Source organism: Heliangelus exortis, chromosome 6, assembly GCF_036169615.1.
Source record: "Heliangelus exortis chromosome 6, bHelExo1.hap1, whole genome shotgun sequence".
Lineage (NCBI taxonomy): Eukaryota > Metazoa > Chordata > Aves > Apodiformes > Trochilidae > Heliangelus > Heliangelus exortis.
The window spans coordinates 2,286,487-2,305,449 of NC_092427.1; the positions used below are offsets into that span (position 1 = coordinate 2,286,487).

Below are 18,963 nucleotides of genomic sequence, written 5' to 3' on the forward strand. Positions count from 1 at the left end.
GCCAAAGCATGTGAATAAATTTCTCCTGATCTAACAGTTAAAAGACAGTTTGCTCAGATTTTGACACTGTACAGCAGAATGATATTGGAGCAAAAGGATTTAATGTTCCATCTTCTGTAGAGACAAAAAAAATACATTGGTATCACCTAAGTTAATGCTGAATCCATCATGGTTAGCAGCAGTTATCTCATTTTCTGGAAGTTAACAGCAATCCTGCCCCTGAGGTTTCATGGAGTTCTCTTACTTTCTCCAGCTGTGAAATTTCACACTGCACACAAAGTACTCAAAAACTTTACCAAAATTGCTTGAATTTTCAATTTTCAAATTTCAATTCAATTTTCAAGTGCTTGAATTCAAACTTTTTTTTCACTTGGGCTTTGTAAGTCCATGGAGAGGCCCAAAGTTGGTATGTAACTAACAACCAAATGCTTTCCTTCACTGCCTAAAAAAATCAGGACATTTACTCTGTTGATCTTAACTAAGTACAGAGATGTTGTGTCCACTCTGGAGGAGACATCACTTCTTTCCACCTACAGAATGCAAAAGGACTTCAACCAATGTTGAATTTCCTTTCAGACTTATAGCACTGTTTCTTCTTCCAGAGCTGAAATTGTGTTAAAAACCCACCTGAAGCTTATGTGTCATGGGTATATATTTAATTCTATACTATGGGAATACAATATAAACTGAAAGCTACTACATGAGAACTTCATTCAACACAAAGAGAATCTTCCAGTCAGAACACCTACATGTCAGACTATTCCTGGCTGCCATTATGCCTACTGTCAACTGTTCATTTGCCTACAGAATCTATCCTAGGAAAATGTCACTTGCTGTCACTCAAACAGTGCTGGAAAAAGAAAATTAAAGGGAAAAAGATATATACCTGAACCAACAGAAATGTCTGCACCAGGAATTGTATAGAACTTCCAAACAAGAATTAGTGGCATAAACAAAACCCTGTCAGAATCATTTAAGTGACATGATATACATCATAATACAGATAATATTTATTATCTGTATAATAAATACAGACTTATTATATAGATTAAAATAAATTATCTGTATTTATTTATACTTACAAATATGTATTTATATAAATAAAATTTGTAATATAAATTATACAGGTTTTGTTGTTCTGCTTTTACTTAGGGTAAACCTGCACCTGGGTTTCTTTCTCCACTTCCTATTCCCTTTGTCAGGACAGTAAGTTAGTGAGAATTCTCATAAACTACTATTAAATCACCAAAAATTCAACACTGAACATTTCCATCTATGCAGTATAAGAAGAATAGCATTTTGTTTTCTAACATGTAAATAATGTTTCTTAAAGACATTACACTTTGGAAAATTGATGCTGAGATTTTTGTCCTGTATTAGTGACTCAGCATATGGATGGAGATGACAAAAAAACATGAGAGACCTTAACTTTTCACGGTAGCTTTCAAATGGAAAGTTGAGTTCACCTGTTCTTCTCCTAAGCTCAAGTATTCTTGCCTCCCCTCCCAAAATGGTACATACAAGCTTCCATACACTGAAGACAGAATAAAAAATAAATTTATTTGATCTAACCTTGGTCTGGGAGACTAGGTGTGACAATTACTGATCCATCTTGGTAAAAAAATCTTCCCTCTTTTTAGTATTTTACAGGAATGTGGGAAAAAAATAAACATTCTGTTTTCAGTGACAGTATCACCACAGGTTTCCAGAGGAAGAGTGGCTCTTTTCTTCAGAAACTTTGTGTGAGATTGAATTTAAAAGCATTGGTTTTAATTTAAAAATGTTTCACTGAACTTGGATCCTTCTAGGAGAAAAGACAAAGATGTCTGAGATTCAGGGAGCTGGACTGGCAGGAAATAACTGGGGTAAGGACTTCCTTGCAGCAGAGAGAAGTTGACAGAAGCCAGTTCAGAAAGTGAAAAATGACAATGTCTTGTTTAAAGATAAATCATAGAATCCTAGAATGGGCTGGGTTGGAAGGGAGCTCAGAGCTCATCAAGTCCAACCCTTGCTCCACTCCCCCCGTGGTTCCCAGCCCATGGCACTGAGTGCCACATCCAGGCTCTTTTGAAATATCTCCAGGGATGGAGAATCCACCCCTTCCCTGGGCAGCCCATTCCAATGCCTGAGCACCCTCTCCAGAAAGAAATTCTTTCTCATGTCCAACCTAAACCTCCCCTGGCACAACTTGAGACCTCTTGTGCCCTCTTGTCTTGCTGAGAGTTGCCTGGGAAAAGAGCCCAACCCCCCCCCTGGCTCCAACCTCCTTTCAGGGAGTTGGAGAGAGTGATGAGGTCTCCCCTGAGCCTCCTCTTCTCCAGCCTCAACACCCCCAGCTCCCTCAGCCCTTCCTCACAGGACTTGTGCTGGATCCCTTCCCAGCCTCCTTGCTCTTCTCTGGACCTGCTCCAGCACCTCAATCTCCTTCCTGAGCTGAGGGGCCCAGAACTGGACACAGGACTCAAGCTGTGGCCTCCCCAGGGCTGAGCACAGGGGCAGAATCCCTTCCCTGGACCTGCTGGCCACGCTGTTCCTGAGCCAGCCCAGGATGCCATTGGCCTTCTTGGCCACCTGGGCACACTGCTGGCTCATGGTCACCTTCCTGGCAATCCAGACTCCCAGGTCCCAAAAAACACCAATGAGAGCAAGAATTGGTTTCATTTCACAGCTCTTGGCTGTTGTGGCTACACTTAGAACCTTGAAGCTGCAGTTCCTGGTGGGAGAAGGCCAGATCAGATGTGATCCAAGTGGGATGTGCCAACTACACACCAGAGCTCTGAAAGGACCACGAATTCATCCCTTCCCACCACCCCCTTTTAGAGAGCTGATTTTTTGCTTAACTGGAGAGGACTCCAACAAAGAGCTCCACACAGAGCCCAGGGAAGCTCCTGTGCCTTTTCCCTGCACATTACAATGAGGAAAGAGGAAGAAAGCCCAGCTTGGTTAGGTCTGTGCTGGGGGGACACCTGGATGTGGGACAGGCACCAAGTGCCCAGAGTCCCCAGCACCCATTTCATTCACCCAATCCCATCCCTTGCTGAGGAACCACAGCACAAACATCTCTTTTTTAATGTATTTTCACTCTACTTAGGAATTCACATCCTTGGAGGCCCACTAGCATGGTGAAAGTCTATTGAAATGGTTAAGGAAAGGGGAATAAACAAACAAAATAAAATAGTAAATGGAAAAAAGCCACCACCACAAGTTTTCAGGCCACAATCATGTACAGAGAAATAATGGTTTCCTAGGTTTTCATTACCAGCTGCCCTTCAGCTTCCTTTGAGGGCACTGTTTTTTCAGTAGGAGTTATGAAAACAAAATTTGAATATCTCAGTTTGGTGTTACAACAGAAAACAATAACTCAGTTTATCTTAGATACTGCATAACTCACTACTTCTTCCTTTAAATATTTTGTGTAATTAACAGATAATGAGGGTAGCTCTTATCTGTTCTTGATAATCCATTGTTCTTTAAGGAAAACCAAATATGATGTAGCTTTTACTTCACTGAAATTTCTTGAAACAGAAGGTGGGGTATTTGCCAAACTTTGTAACATCACAGTCTGAAAAAATAAAAAACCCCAAAACTGTCTGGAGTTACCCAGGTTACTGTGATTTTATGAAGCCAACCCATAGGCAACTAAATCAGAAAGATTTAGTTCTTCACTAAGAAAAATTATACATTAAAAAAGATGAATTTTAACAGTTTTGTTACAATGTTACTAAAGACAGATACACTTCAGTATTGGAACATTTTGAGTTATTAAATATTTAACTTTGAAATTACAATTAAACCACTGAGCTTGATTAATCTGATAACAATAAAGAAGCCTTGGGGGTATTTACTTCTGTTAAGGGTGCCCACTGTCCCCACATTTCAAAATAGGAAGCCCTCATACTTTGCAATATTTATTTAGAATATCTGCTTCCAGAAGAAGTCCAATACATCAGCCTGTATTTTATTTGAACATTATTTCAAAAGACCAGCTGGAAAAGAAGTGGGGAGCACTGAAAATAAACTTCTTGCTCTGCTGAAATGTGAAAAATCTGGTAGAAGAGATAAAATTTTCTGCTAAGGCAGAAAATTGACCTATCAAATCTGTTATATTTAAAATACACTCTAAAATTTGGCTTAAAAATGTACCTAAAAGCAGTGATATTGTAGAGCACTATAGGAATTCTTTTTTTGGTCAAAATTCTTTAAATAATTTCTGTGGAAGTAACTTTCCAATTAAGCAGGTTTCTTTTTATTAAATTTAAAGAGGTAGAATCTTGCATTAGAGAAAGTAACTTGGGATTTCACAAAAACCCTTTCAGAGGAAAAGATGAGAGAGAGACAGAGAATTGACCGTTCTCAGAAAAAAACATTAGAGCTTCAAAAAAAGACAATTGGGCTCTTTGGTTTTAATGACAATTGAGGAAAAATTGTCCATCAATCCAGACTGCAGACTGCTCTACAGAGAAAAAATGATGCAACACGAGAGTGCTCCTTCCCTGTCTTAGAAGAGCTACAATCAAAACATCAGCAAGGACACAGTTTGAAGACAAATTATTTAGAGAAGCATCAAGTCATGTGTCAGGCACTTCAGTGTAATTAAACAGCCTTATAAATTCTGAAATTTGGGTAGTGAGGGGCCTGAGCTGCTGCTGGGATGGATCATGAGTCCCAGAATTAGGCAGAAAGTTCTCAGACTACGTGGCTTGCAGCTGGAGATGGCAGAAGGAACTGAACATGTCCATCATTTTATTGCACAGTATAGAATTCTACCCAGCTACTAGAATTTGCCATGCCCTGATAAAAAAGGTAAAACACAACCAATAGATGTAAACATTACTCATCCTCCTGAAATTTGCACAACCAGTTTCCTATTTTATTCATGCTGCATTCCTCTGGTAATATTTTTGCACCCTTCTATAGGATTAACAAGAAAAAAATACTATGAGGATTTGTCTTGTTCTGGTCTCTTTCATGTGCTGAAATAAACAGAACAAATCAGTCAGAGCCACCTCAGTTTATGGATCTGCAGTGTTCATGCTACAACTACTATTTGCCTCCTAAAAATACCCAGGAATTCCCAACTGGAATGGAAATGCAAACCTTCCATGTAGATGGGCACTATAGCAGGGACAGCACTTGGCAGAATGCTGAGTTTTGCATTTTGGGTGTGTTTAACATTCCCAGCAGGGCAGAGGCAGACTTGGCTCCTCCAAAACTTTTCCCCACCATGTACCCAAGTAGCTCCAAGGCTGTGGTACCCAAGCTGACTCAGAGCATGGAGAGAAAAGATGTGCAACCTTCAGTCCCCATCTGTGCAGGCTCACCCTGAGGAAAAAGGGTGCAAATCTGGAGTAGGAAGAGAACTGGAGAGTAAATGAAAAAAGGGAAGAGTGGTACTGTGTGAGAAGGGATCATGGAATTGGAATAGGTACTGTCTGGCATCAGGAATTCCTTGGATGAGGGAGAATGAAAACAGAGGTGCAGGACATGAGACATGTGAGGACCTACAAGTAAAGAATGGCTGGATGTGAAACTGAGAACCAAGAATGAAACAATGACTTAAAAAAAAAAAAGACACCTAAGCCAACAGTCCTTTCAGTTCCTCTGGCCTAAAGGAAGAGCACTGCTCTTGATTTTACTGCCTTGGAAGAATCTTTATGGAGCCATCACCCCAGCTCCAAAAACTGCCTTGGAAGAATCTTTATGGAGCCATGACCCCAGCTCCAAAACTACTTAAAAAAGTTTACAAACTCCAGCAGCCTGTCTGAAGAGCTGGCAAGGAAAGCTCCTACAACTAAAAAACTGGGCTTTAGAGATTGGGTTTTGTCAGAAGGTCTTAGAAAAAACCTGTTGCTAAAAGTAAAAATTAAGCCAAAATTCTTAATTTTGCTTGAAAATTATACAGTACAGAAGATCTGGAGCCACACACTGTACAATTAAAAACCCTAGATACCTGCATGCTGATTAAATAGCACCTAGTTAATGCAAGGATTGCCTTCTGTGGAGAAAAAAGAGCAGGTTATCACACAATTAAAGACTGCATGCTAATGTACAAGGTACAAGTGGGTGAACCAAGGTCACTGAGGTTTTGAAGTATTAGACTGCAAGCACAGTAATGCGTATTAAATACAAAAAGCCCCTGCATTTAAAAATAGATCAAATGGAATAGAAACAGTGTCTGCACACACCTATACAGCTGTGAATATTTAAGTATTGATGGGCAAAAAGAGCATAAAATAGGAGCTAAGATGCTGAGAATGAGAGCTGAATGGTTTTTTCTGGGTTTTGTAGAGGTTCATTCACATGCATATACTATAACTTTAAGGAAATAACCACTAAAACACCAACCTTACAGAAAGAAATACTCCCCCTGTCCCAGTTTCTCACAAACAAAAATGTTCCTTCTTAACACAAATACGGATAATTATTCCCCCCAAACATTTGGTTTCTCTTTACTCAATGTTGTAGGTCCCCATTTTACAACAAATAAATACACAAGCAAAGGTCTATCCTTGAAGAAAACAGTCACAACAGAAAAAACAAAAATCCAAAATTTAACCTCAACATGGCAGAGGTATAAATGATCTCTCACAGCTCCGTCGTGTTTATGTTTTAAATGAAAAAGGGCTTGGTTTTGGGGGTCAAAAAAGAAAAAAAGGGAAAAATAAAAAAAATAAAATAATAATAAAAAAAAAGAGAACTGCCTTTATTTCTTCTTTAACTTGAGCTTTCTCCTCTGGCAAACAGCTACTGTTTGTTTCCTTATTTTAGGTCATGTAAGTCAGTTATGCATGCTGCACTTTTTAACTCTTTCCCACCTGCTGTTCCCTTCCAGCATCAGCTGGGAAAACCCAGACTGATTCCAAACCCCACAGCCCCAGGGCTGTGTTACCCCTGACACTTCTGCAAGTGTCCTCTGCCCATGGTGACAGACACTGGAATATCTGTGTGCCTGCCCTTCCAGTTAAACTTGGCCTGAAAAAAAACAAACCTCAAGAAAGCAAAGAGTGCTACCCATGAAGATCTGAGAATTTTCTGTTCATGTTGCTTGAAAAAAAGTCAGTTATAAAGATCTGCAGAATGAGACCTTGCCCAGCCGTGCCCACAGGGAGAATGTTGGTTCCAAACACCAAAAAAACCTTTTCTCCAAGAACTGGTTTCACTGTGTTGCATCTCACCAGGCTGCAGGTGAGAAGAACCTCAAGAGGGAACAGCATCCTAAAGCACAGTAATTTTTATTCTTCAAATAATGAGAGCTACTCAAAGTTGATGTTTGGGAAGTAAGTAGCTAATTCCTGAACTCAGCCACCCTCTTATTCAACAGCATTTTACAGGCTTCATTTTGAAAAGTCTAGGGTGAAGGTGTATGCAGAAGTTCAAAAATGGAGCTGCACCCTCACTTTGGTCCTGTCTCCTCAAACAAAGAAATGCAAATATGTAAATTTCTATTGAATTAAAGTGCCCCATTAGGAGTTCAATTATGTTCTGAAATTATATCTTAATTGGTTTGCTCATAGAGGAGCTGTACAGCTAACCAAAAATCTACTGCCATATAATCATCACTAACTTTTAGATACTGCCACACATTAAATTAACAGCAGATAATGAGTGGGGAAAATTAGCTCTATTTCCATAACAGAAAAAATCCTTCCTGTATTACCTAGAGTCTTTCATACGGTTAGTTCCAAAATAGAAAAAGTAATACAAACAAAAGTCTCCTGCATATCTAACATTTCTTTTGACCAAAAGCCCACACATTTAAAATAAACAGCAGAGAGTGCATATCAGATTTGGGTCTCTAATATTTAATTAAGAAGTCACATTTCTAAGCTTCTACAGAAATCTGCAACAAACTGACCACTATTTTACTTCCTTTTCCACATAACTTCTGTCTTCTTGAGCAGTAATCCCCACACCCAGCCACTCTCCAGCTTTTAACACATGAGCTATTCCTGGTTCTCAGCAGTATCACACAGACACTGCAAATGATCTGTACTCTGCAAAACTCGTGAGAAAGGAAGGAATACCATGAAATGCAGAAGAAAAACAAGCTAAGGACTCATTCTTGTAACTGAAAGGAGGAAAAGAAAATTAACTCCTTCCATATAGCTTGTTTCTCACAGAAGTGGTATAAATAAACTTACTAAAAATGTGAACACTTCTAAAATTGTAGTCAGGCTCCTGAAATTCAGCTCCTGTGCAGTTTTGGTTATCTTGGAGATCAAAACCTATATAACTTATTACTTACACACAAATGCATAATACAGATTATTTTACTGACCTTTGCTGTCTGAAGGAAACAGAATTCAAAGATCTTGTCTGTAAGTGAGATATTCTTCAATATTTATATCTCCAATGACCACCATCCTCAACAAGGATCTGAAGCAAAACACCAACAAGCAGTGTGTAAGGCAGGTTAGCTGCAGCTAGACTGGGGTATTTTTTTTTTTTAATGTTATTTAGGTAAAATTATGCATTTCAGACAATACAGGAATTTATTAGCTGCAGCTCAAAACAAATAGACAAGCACCAGAGCCATTACATGGGAAGGCATTTATCTACTTGTGGCACAGAGCAATTACTCTGCATTGGTATATTTAAGACTGAACACACCAAACTTGGGAAATTCATTGATATAATAACAGAATAGGAACAGCAGGATTCATCCCATGAATTAAATATTAGAAAAGAAAAAAAAAAGGAAAAAGGGAAAAAGAAAAAAAAAGAAGAAAAAGAAGAAAGAAGAAAAAGAAGAAAGAAGAAAAAGAAGAAAGAAGAAAAAGAAGAAAGAAGAAAAAGAAGAAAAAGAAGAAGGAAGAAAGAAGAAAAAGAAGAAGGAAGAAAGAAGAAAAAGAAGAAGGAAGAAAGAAGAAAAAGAAGAAGGAAGAAAGAAGAAAAAGAAGAAGGAAGAAAGAAGAAAAAGAAGAAGGAAGAAAGAAGAAAAAGAAGAAGGAAGAAAGAAGAAAAAGAAGAAGGAAGAAAGAAGAAAAAGAAGAAGGAAGAAAGAAGAAAAAGAAGAAGGAAGAAAGAAGAAAAAGAAGAAGGAAGAAAGAAGAAAAAGAAGAAGGAAGAAAGAAGAAAAAGAAGAAGGAAGAAAGAAGAAAAAGAAGAAAAAGAAAGAAGAAAAAGAAGAAAAAGAAGAAAAAGAAGAAAAAGAAGAAAAAGAAGAAAAAGAAGAAAAAGAAGAAAAAGAAGAAAAAGAAAGAAGAAAAAAAAGAAGAAAAAGAAGAAAAAGAAGAAAAAGAAGAAAAAGAAGAAAAAGAAGAAAAAGAAAGAAGAAAAAAAAGAAGAAAAAGAAGAAAAAGAAGAAAAAGAAGAAAAAGAAGAAAAAGAAGAAAAAGAAGAAAAAGAAGAAAAAGAAGAAAAAGAAGAAAAAGAAGAAAAAGAAGAAAAAGAAGAAAAAGAAGAAAAAGAAGAAAAAGAAGAAAAAGAAGAAAAAGAAGAAAAAGAAGAAAAAGAAGAAAAAGAAGAAAAAGAAGAAAAAGAAGAAAAAGAAGAAAAAGAAGAAAAAGAAGAAAAGGAAGAAAAGGAAGAAAAAGAAGAAAAAGAAGAAAAGGAAGAAAAAGAAGAAAAAGAAGAAAAAGAAGAAAAAGAAGAAAAAGAAGAAAAAGAAGAAAAAGAAGAAAAAGAAGAAAAAGAAGAAAAAGAAGAAAAAGAAGAAAAAGAAGAAAAAGAAAAAGAAGAAAAAGAAGAAAAAGAAGAAAAAGAAGAAAAAGAAGAAAAAGAAGAAAAAGAAGAAAAAGAAGAAAAAGAAGAAAAAGAAGAAAAAGAAGAAAAAGAAGAAAAAGAAGAAAAAGAAGAAAAAGAAGAAAAAGAAGAAAGAAGAAAAAGAAAAAAGAAAGGAAAAAAAAGACAAATTAGTATTGAAGTGTGTTGTATTATAAGCACTAATAGATTATGAAAAGTTACACCACCTCTCTAACCTTTTAAAAGCCAGCATAAAGATAAGTTAAGACAAAGTCCCTAAAAATGCCAGCTATGGTTTTAGGAACAAAACCCAACATTTTTCAACACTATAATGATACAGTACCATTTATTAGTGCTATTTTCATATTTCAGTACTGTAACTAAGGAAAGATTAATTAAAAAAAAAATGACTATGCTAATGTAGGGTCAGAATCAAACAAACCAATCTCTGATGTGCCTCTTTTGGAATCAATTTTTGCTCAAATGCCCAATGGGGCATTTTTTCCCCCTACAATGGGGTTTTTTTCCCCCAGGTCTTAACTTCTTTCATTGAAAGGGAAATCAATTTGCCTACAACAACCACTACAGAATTTCCACCAAGTGTTTGAGGTTGCCAGGGACCTTTGGAGAACATTTGGTCCATCCTGCCTGTCTATGTGTGGCCCCACATCCAGTTGGACTCTGGACATCTCCACAGATGGAGACTCCACAGCCTCCTTGGGTCAATCAGCCTCCCAGGAAAAAGGTTTTTCCTGCCATCCAGAATGTCCTTCATGTTCTTTGCTCTGGAGAACATTTCCTTCACAAAGGAACTTCAAAGTGTGGCTGTGTAACATGAGATGGCAAGTTTGATAAGAGGCTTAAGTCAATACAACAAACCCTTAGGTAAATGCTCCAAGGGATACAGAAAATGAAGCCTGACTTGCACCTCTGTGTCACTCTGCACCCCTCCAACTCCTTCTCTCCCCATTTTGCAACAGGTCACTACAAGACTGACCAAAAAGCTTTCATCTTGGGAAAAAATCCTCCCCATCCTCAGTCTCTTCTGAGTTTCCCCTTTCTCAGATCAGGGAGGAATCCAACTTCAAGTGAAGGAAAAACTTCCAGACTCCAGACTGGAGAACCACAGCAGGAATCCACCTAACACACAGCTGAGTCACCTTCAATAGGGATTTTTAAAATAGTGATTTATCTATGTATAATTAAGCATTTAATTGCAAGCCTGGAACATGAATGCTTTACTATCTACATGTGCAAAGGTGATCAGATCACTTTGCAGGTTCTGCAGACAATTTATTTCTGCTTAATGCCATAATAAAGCAAAAATGCAACATTTTTTGCAGTTTATCTGCATCAATGAAAAAATTGTTTCATCTCAGCTTTATGAAAATGCTTTATCTGAGCTGCCTGTGTTTGTTTCTTCTGAAATAAATCCAAACCTCTCCAACTTCTATCATCTGAGAATAAACACCTTTCAAATCGACTTCTCCCACAAAAAAGCAAATTATTGAATACTGAAATGGATACTCTTTGTAGAAAAAAAAATAAAATAACTGCCAGATCAGTCTCTGTAATAAAATTGCACAGGCTACCATGACTGTGCTAACTCTCTTCTTCTAATGAAAAATCTGAAAAAGAAATTGGATGTACACTGTGCTTTGATGCTTGCCAAACTGGGAGTTGATGGATTGCTATAGGGAAAAAATTCCAGACACAAAATGACCCTAATTAATATATTAAAAAGCTGCTGGGCTGGAACAGAAAGAGAGACTGGCCCAGCAGATGCAGGAATCAACTGGTAGAGAAGCCAAAGGAGAATTCAGCAACAGATTTGCTGAAGAAGCCCAGCATGGAAGGTGCTTTTCAGTGGTCACAAACCAGGAGATCTTAACACTGAAACTGCTCTGAGAACTGGAGTCAGGAACTTCTTATTTAAAGAGAGAACACATACTACAGAGAAACTACAAAAAAAAAATAAATGGAAAAGCTCATTGTGCCGTTTTAAACAATTGTTCTTCCAAGTGGTTTAGTCTGTGACTTCCTCTGCCCAGAAGTGGCTGTGCCCATGTAACAGGTTTTAGGGCTTTCTATCAACTGCCCTACAAACTGAGCATTCAGTTTTCCTAAAAAGCTGAATCATACTCAAATCTCCCCAGAGTTTTTAATTGCAACACTGAAAAGATTTTTTTTTTTTTTGCCTGACAAGGAAATAATTTTCACTTTGCCTTTCATGTCAATATTTTTTTTTTATTTTTGGTGGCACTGAACTGCACAAGTAAAAATCCTGATATTTAAACTCTGATGCCATTGCAGATGTTATTTCTCATTTGATTTAATCACCTTTCTCTTATACATGAAAACTGCAAGAAGTAAAGCTCTCATTTTGTTCTCAAAACCTCCAAGCCTTCTTGAAGGAGTGTGAGCATCACATCACAGGGAGAAAGTTTCTTCTTCAGGGGAGTCTGTTGGATCTCTTGGGGTTTGTTCATTTTCCTGACCAGTACCCAAGCTTTTCATTAGTTTTTCTTCATATCATTTTATGATCATCATTCTAACAGCCAGGAGGAGTCACTATGATCTCATCTTCAATTAATGTGAACTTACCAATGAAATTAAAACATTTTCTTTTTAATAACACACGAGCTTCCTTACAATATTTAATCCTGGTAGGTCATTAGACACAACAAAGACACAGTTAGAAGGCACTAGAAATACAGTCAAAAGGGAACTCAAACCAGACATTTTCCATCTTAAAAAAAAAAATTAAAAAAATCTACATTCTCTGTGTTGTCTTTTTTTTTTTTTTTTAAATTCTCTAGCACCTTGTTTTGAAAGTTGTTCCTCTAAATATCCTAGAGTATGAAGAGTTGGTTCTACAGGATTCTGTATCCTAGTCTGGTGCCAACCCACAAAACATATGTCTCTGCTCAAATGTAAGAATCTGTTTTGATTTTTTTTTTTTTTTTTAAAATGTCTTCCTAGACTGAGGACAAAACAGTCGTGCAGTCACAACTCAACATTTAGTATCTTGTGAGATGTGAAACTTTCTAAATCCCAAATATAGTTTTGTTCATTTATTCCCAAACAGCAACTTGGGGGAATGTAAACAGTCTGAACACATCACAATAATCAGTCAAAGTAAATGCTCAAAAATCATTGGGGAAATATAATAAATTGGTTGTAGACATTATTTTTTATGCTTGTGGGTGCTACTAAGTGTTACAACCATCAGATTTATTTTCCACCTAAATATTCCATTGCATAGCTATGCAAAAACATCAATATATTTTCCTAATGACATTAGCTTTCCATTTATTCCCCCTGTAAAATAGCTCTTACAATTTATTTTTGTATTATTTGGGATAAGGTAGATTTTCTGCTATTATTAACACAACAGCACAAAGTATTGTTAAAATATTTTACAACAGGAACTCGAATGCAGAAAACGATCCAGCAGAGCAGTTTTTTTTTTTTTTTTTAGATGGTAAAACTTCATTTCTCCATGAATTGTGGTAACTGCTCACACCCACCCCACACTGGGGCTTTGCTTTAAATTAGAACATCACACCTGCAAGCAAAAGATGCCCTATCCCCAGGAATTAAATATTTGCATTGGTTTCAGCAAATCAGCTTCTTGAAAAAAGCCAACTTCTGCATAAATCAGAAGTAACTTTGATGAAGTGGCATGAAGCTACATGGGTGAAAACCAGACCTGAGCTTCCTATGTTTGGGTATTAAAGAAACCCAGTAGCTCGGCCATGTAAAAACCTCTGAGCAGTTTCTTTTAGATAAGGGAATATGTGTGAGAGGCACCCCCACAGAAACACACTGCAAAGCCTCCAGCAGTCAGCTGCTTCTGGGAGGTGGTTTTTTCTTCATTGTTAGGAAAAAAACCCAAAAAACAAACCACCTTATAGTCTTAAGAATATTCTTTCACATGAAGATCAATGCATGCAGAATGGATCAAGAATTGTAGGACAGATCATAGAATCCTAGAATGGGCTGGGCTGGAAGGGACCTCAGGGATCATCAAGTCCAACCCTTGATCCACTCCCCCCGTGGTTCCCAGCCCATGGCACTGAGTGCCACATCCAGGCTCTTTTGAAATATCTCCAGGGATGGAGAATCCACCCCTTCCCTGGGCAGCCCATTCCAATGGCTGAGCACCCTCTCCAGAAAGAAATTCTTTCTCATGTCCAACCTAAACCTCCCCTGGCACAACTTGAGACCTCTTGTGCCCTCTTGTCTTGCTGAGAGTTGCCTGGGAAAAGAGCCCAACCCCCCCCTGGCTCCAACCTCCTTTCAGGGAGTTGGAGAGAGTGATGAGGTCTCCCCTGAGCCTCCTCTTCTCCAGCCTCAACACCCCCAGCTCCCTCAGCCTCTCCTCAGAGGATCTGTGCTGGATCCCTTCCCCAGCCCAGTTGCCTCCTTTGGACCTGCTCCAGCACCTCAATCTCCTTCCTGAGCTGAGGGGCCCAGAACTGGACACAGGACTCAAGCTGTGGCCTCCCCAGAGCTGAGCACAGGGGCAGAATCCCTTCCCTGGACCTGCTGGCCACGCTGTTCCTGAGCCAGCCCAGGATGCCATTGGCCTTCTTGGCTACCTGGGCACACTGCTGGTGTGATGATCTGCATAAAGCTACACAAGGGTAACTCAAAGTCTTTTTCAAGCGTGGGGATTTTTTTTTCTGTGGCAAATGTAAAGGACTAGAGGATTTGAAAAGCCCTGAAAAGACCTTTGCTTCCCAGCTTTCTATTTTTACATGGCATAGTGGTGATCACACCTCAGGTGTGGAGTGGAAGAGGAAGGAAGCAAGAGGAAGCAGCAGAGCAGAAAGCACCAAGGTTACCTTCTCCTCTGAGTTTGGAATCCATGAGACAACTCAGCTGGGTTGTAAGGGCCATAAATAAAACCCCACCCATTTCTTTCTCTGTTCCACAATCATGCAAAAAAGGCAGCCTCAGTATTTTTCTAAATTAAGAGTTTTAAGGAAGAAATAAATAACTAGGTCTGCCTAGTCTTTGTCAGATGAGCAAGCAAGAACTAATCAGATTGGGTGATAAATGACTGCTCCAATATTGTTCTGAGAAAGCTCATCCTGCTTTTAACTTTTATTTGCCATTTTATTTACGTCAATGAAATGGAACTTTCTAACTAGCAATAGGGAAAAAGGACCCTTTTGAGCTAAAAGCAGGAAAGCCTCACAAATTTCATCACCAGGATGCTGGTGAAGGTGTCTTCCCAGCTCTCAAGCATTCTCCAGTCCATGTCCTTACTGATACTTCTCATCAGTCCTTGGGGAAAACCACAGAGGTGTGGGGCTGCTGTGATTTGGGAATTGTTTCTGTAACAGACACTTCTCTACATATAGAAATATTTTTTCAATATTTCAGTCTAAACTACATATGTGTACATATGGACACTGCATTTGAAAGCATGTATAAAACACAAAAATAGATTTTCTCTATTCTCTCTTCTATTTCTCTATTTTTTTATTTTGCAGTGAAATTATGCTTTATTTTTCAATGTAATCAAAATCCCCAGAATTGTTAGAAGTTCTGAGAAACAAAACAGTATTTCTGAAAAAAAAACCCCAAATAACCAACCAAACCCAAACCAACAACCAACCAGCTCTCAATGAGACACAAAGTCCATTATAAAGAAATCACATCTCTCTTCCAAACACAGATATCTAAATTTCTTTCCTTTCTGGGTTATTTATAAGCACTTTTTAAATACCTAATCTCTCTAAAGTGTGTAACTTCCTCTCCCACAATTACTGAAAGCAAAGTTCCCCAAGGAGATTGCCCAACGTGCAACCATCTCCTGGAGGATGGTAAGGCTTGAGGCTGTGCATCTTAGGAAATCAAAACTACACTTGAGTCTGAACAAGGGGTAGAACAAGCTAAAAGAGAAAAATAACTAAACCAAAAACCACCAAAAAACCCCCCTAAATGCCCCCCAAAATTCCTTATGGTCCCAACCAAGGAGGTATTCTCCCCTTGCTTCAGTCCCCACCATGCTTTATATATTCTGCCTCCTCATTCCCTAACACGTGAAGGTGGCATCCAGATTTTTCTTTTTTTTTGCTCTCCCTTATTTGACCCTACCTTAAGAGCAGATCCTGCTCTGGAAGGCAGAGTGCTTTCCATGACTACACAACTTGTGACTCAGACCACTGAGCGTGCAGCAGCTTTTGCATCCACTTGTTTCCCAGCTTGGCTGCTCCCTGAGCTGGTCCTTGGCTGCCCAACAAGTATCAGCTACAGAAAATGAAGAACATTGGATTTATACTCTTAGTTTACCAGGACCAACAACCCAGGAAACTCTGAGGACTTCTTTGGGGAGACTGGGAGTAGTGAAGCCAGAGTGGGAACCAGGAGTTACTACAGAGCCTTGCCCTGCTCTGAGTAGTCCAGAAAACAGAATGAGAGGTGGGAAGAATTCCTCACTCATGTAAAGTTAAACTGGGGATAAGTGGGGGAAAGGTAATGCCAGCCCTGGCTTAACAAAATAATTACCCCCAGCAAACTAGGTCATAGAAGTGAGTAGGGTTTACTAAATATACACTGTATTCAGAGTTCAGTGACTTCCAAAGGAAGGAGATGACCTCACATGACACCCAAGTCCTCTTTTGTAGTCTGACTAACTAAATAAGAGCTAAATCATCAGACACACCTCCCTCTGCACTGAACCTATCAGCAAGCTTGAAGAATCTCTCAAAAAAAAGATGGGTTTGACCTTTTAAAAATTTCCATATAGAAAAGAAAACACTTTGCATCCCTACTGCCATTTATCCCAACACCTCACGTGCCTTAAAATGTCCTCTCCAACCTCATTTGTTTCCCAAACCCTGTGAAGGGGACAGGATGATTTGTTTACTAACAGAAACCCGTGGCACAGTGATTGAAAAACCTCCTCAGATTTAGGTGTGTTAGCGACCCACTTGGAAACCAAATACCAAATTTCTGCTGACTGGAATCTTTGGTTACAGGGCTGCAAAGGTGGCAGAAATCCTTCTGAAAAAATCAAGACAAGAAAATGAATGAAAGGATTAGGGATGCTACCTAGAGTGTTTATTTTCAGACTGAAGAAAAACAACAGGAAAATATTTGTATAACTGTGCAAGTATCCCTGTGCTTTGTAACACCATCTTCTTCCTTTGCTGTTTAGATGGTTCCAAAAATATTCCCCTCCCATTTGTGGCAGTTGCTATCACCCTAACAGCATTTTATAGCTCCAGGGCAGTCTATGGCTACAACAAATCTGTAGAGAACTGATGTCATAGTAATAATTTTTCTAAACATAGAACTGAGGACTGGAGGAACTGCATTATTCAAGTGTAGACACAAAGCTGTAGTTTCTGAATGGCTATTTTCTTATCAATACTTGCATTTAAAACCTGCAAAGATGTTACAAGCTGGCCTGAAGTTCTATTTTGGGTTGATTCAGAGAAAACTGCACGCTGACATTTGCCATTATAAAATAATTAGTGTTCTTGTGCTTCCAAAACACTGAATACCAGAAATCATGACACTGAATCAAATAACTGAAAAGAGGACACTACAGAGCAGATAAAACACTGACATCTCTTCAGAGACTTGAAAATGGAAAAAATGGCACAGCATTGAGCCTCAATTGTTTCAAGAAACATTCTTCCCCTCCAAAATTAAATTAGAAACATTTAGGAGCACAAAACGCTGTACATTTAAGAACGTATGAATCTGTGATGATTAAACAGCACAAGAAACTGAATGCATCTCTCCAGATAGGTCTCTTGTTTTATTTTCTGTCTTCTTTAAAGAACAGAAAAGGCAATCAGATGCAACAGAAAAGTCATATTAATTGCCTGATCTTGTGCTGGCTTCCATTCAGCAGTATTTTTTCACTCATTTAGCTGAACCCTTATTATTCAGCACAAACTGCAAAGTTTTTTTATCACATTTCAAATACCAAGAGGCAGGAAACTGGGTACCAAAAGAAGAAGAGAGGGACATCACTGCAGCCCCTGGGATCTGTTCAGCAGAGTCATAGAATCACAGAATCCTAGAATGGGCTGGGTTGGAAGGGACCTCAGAGCTCATCAAGTCCAACCCTTGCTCCACTCCCCCCGTGGTTCCCAGCCCATGGCACTGAGTGCCACATCCAGGCTCTTTTGAAATATCTCCAGGGATGGAGAATCCACCCCTTCCCTGGGCAGCCCATTCCAATGCCTGATCACCCTCTCCAGAAAGAAATTCTTTCTCATGTCCAACCTAAACCTCCCCTGGCACAACTTGAGACCTCTTGTGCCCTCTTGTCTTGCTGAGAGTTGCCTGGGAAAAGAGCCCAACCCCCCCCTGGCTCCAACCTCCTTTCAGGGAGTTGGAGAGAGTGATGAGGTCTCCCCTGAGCCTCCTCTTCTCCAGCCTCAACACCCCCAGCTCCCTCAGCCTCTCCTCATAGGATCTCCTCATGATTTGGTGTCAGGTACCAGATTAGCCAGATGTCCAAAAGCATCAATTATAGGTAAAATAATACTCCTTTTTTACCCAGGGCTGAAAGGACGTCAATATTCTGTGCTGTGCCAGATGACTTTCCCAACTGTCAGAAAAAATACAACCAAACCACCCAAAACTACTGACAAAGCCCCCAAAAATATGAGACATACAGGGTCGTCATGGCACTACAAGAAATGAGGTGACAACCACTGGAGGACCCAGGTGTGTGTGTACAGAGCACAGGGGGAGGGGAGTGCTATATCCTCAGAAATAATTTCAGGGATAAGACTTAAAAGGAAAACCCCAGTGGAATTGCTGGATTTTCAAGTGGTGGGGATGCATTCACAGCAGTATGAAGGGGTTACAGGTACTGCCAGGGCTGGGGGCTTCCTCTGTGCCTGCTCAAGTTGATGTTCTCCTCCTCACTGCCATTTATTTAACTTCTATTAATGTTTGAGCTGTAAGCCCTGGTGAAATCAGTAAGCAAAATTATATGGATGTTTCCATGAATCCATAAATATCTTATTTTTAAGGAAAGGAACCAGAAAGAAGGTCTTTGGGAGACCAGGAGAAGGTCTTTCATTTGTCTGAAAACCTGGAGTTATAATTAGGAGGTTTCAGGGGTCTTGTCTGCATTTTGACTTCACTATTCAGCTGCTAATAACCACATACAATTTCCCAGAACAATTTTTTTTTTTTGGTCTGTATTCTAACATCTCTAGTTTTACAAAGACTTTCTCTTTTGATGGAACTCCCAGAACCAAATTAATTCACAAGTGTCCCCAAAGCCCACAAAGT

The 18,963-nt window shown here is 39.0% G+C and overlaps 1 protein-coding gene across 12 annotated transcripts in view; it reads right to left on the reverse strand.

Annotated features, from left to right (window-relative positions):
* MBD5 (methyl-CpG binding domain protein 5) overlaps nucleotides 1–18,963 on the reverse strand; it is a 137,269-nt gene that overhangs the window by 76,729 nt on the left and 41,577 nt on the right. For 11 of the 12 annotated variants that reach the window (XM_071746383.1, XM_071746381.1, XM_071746377.1 and 8 more), the window contains exon 2: nucleotides 8,279–8,376. The exons of the other annotated variant lie outside the window; for it this stretch is intronic. The gene's annotated coding sequence lies outside the window, so the exon portion shown is untranslated. The remainder of the gene's footprint in view (nucleotides 1–8,278; nucleotides 8,377–18,963) is intronic. 12 annotated transcript variants of the gene reach the window in all.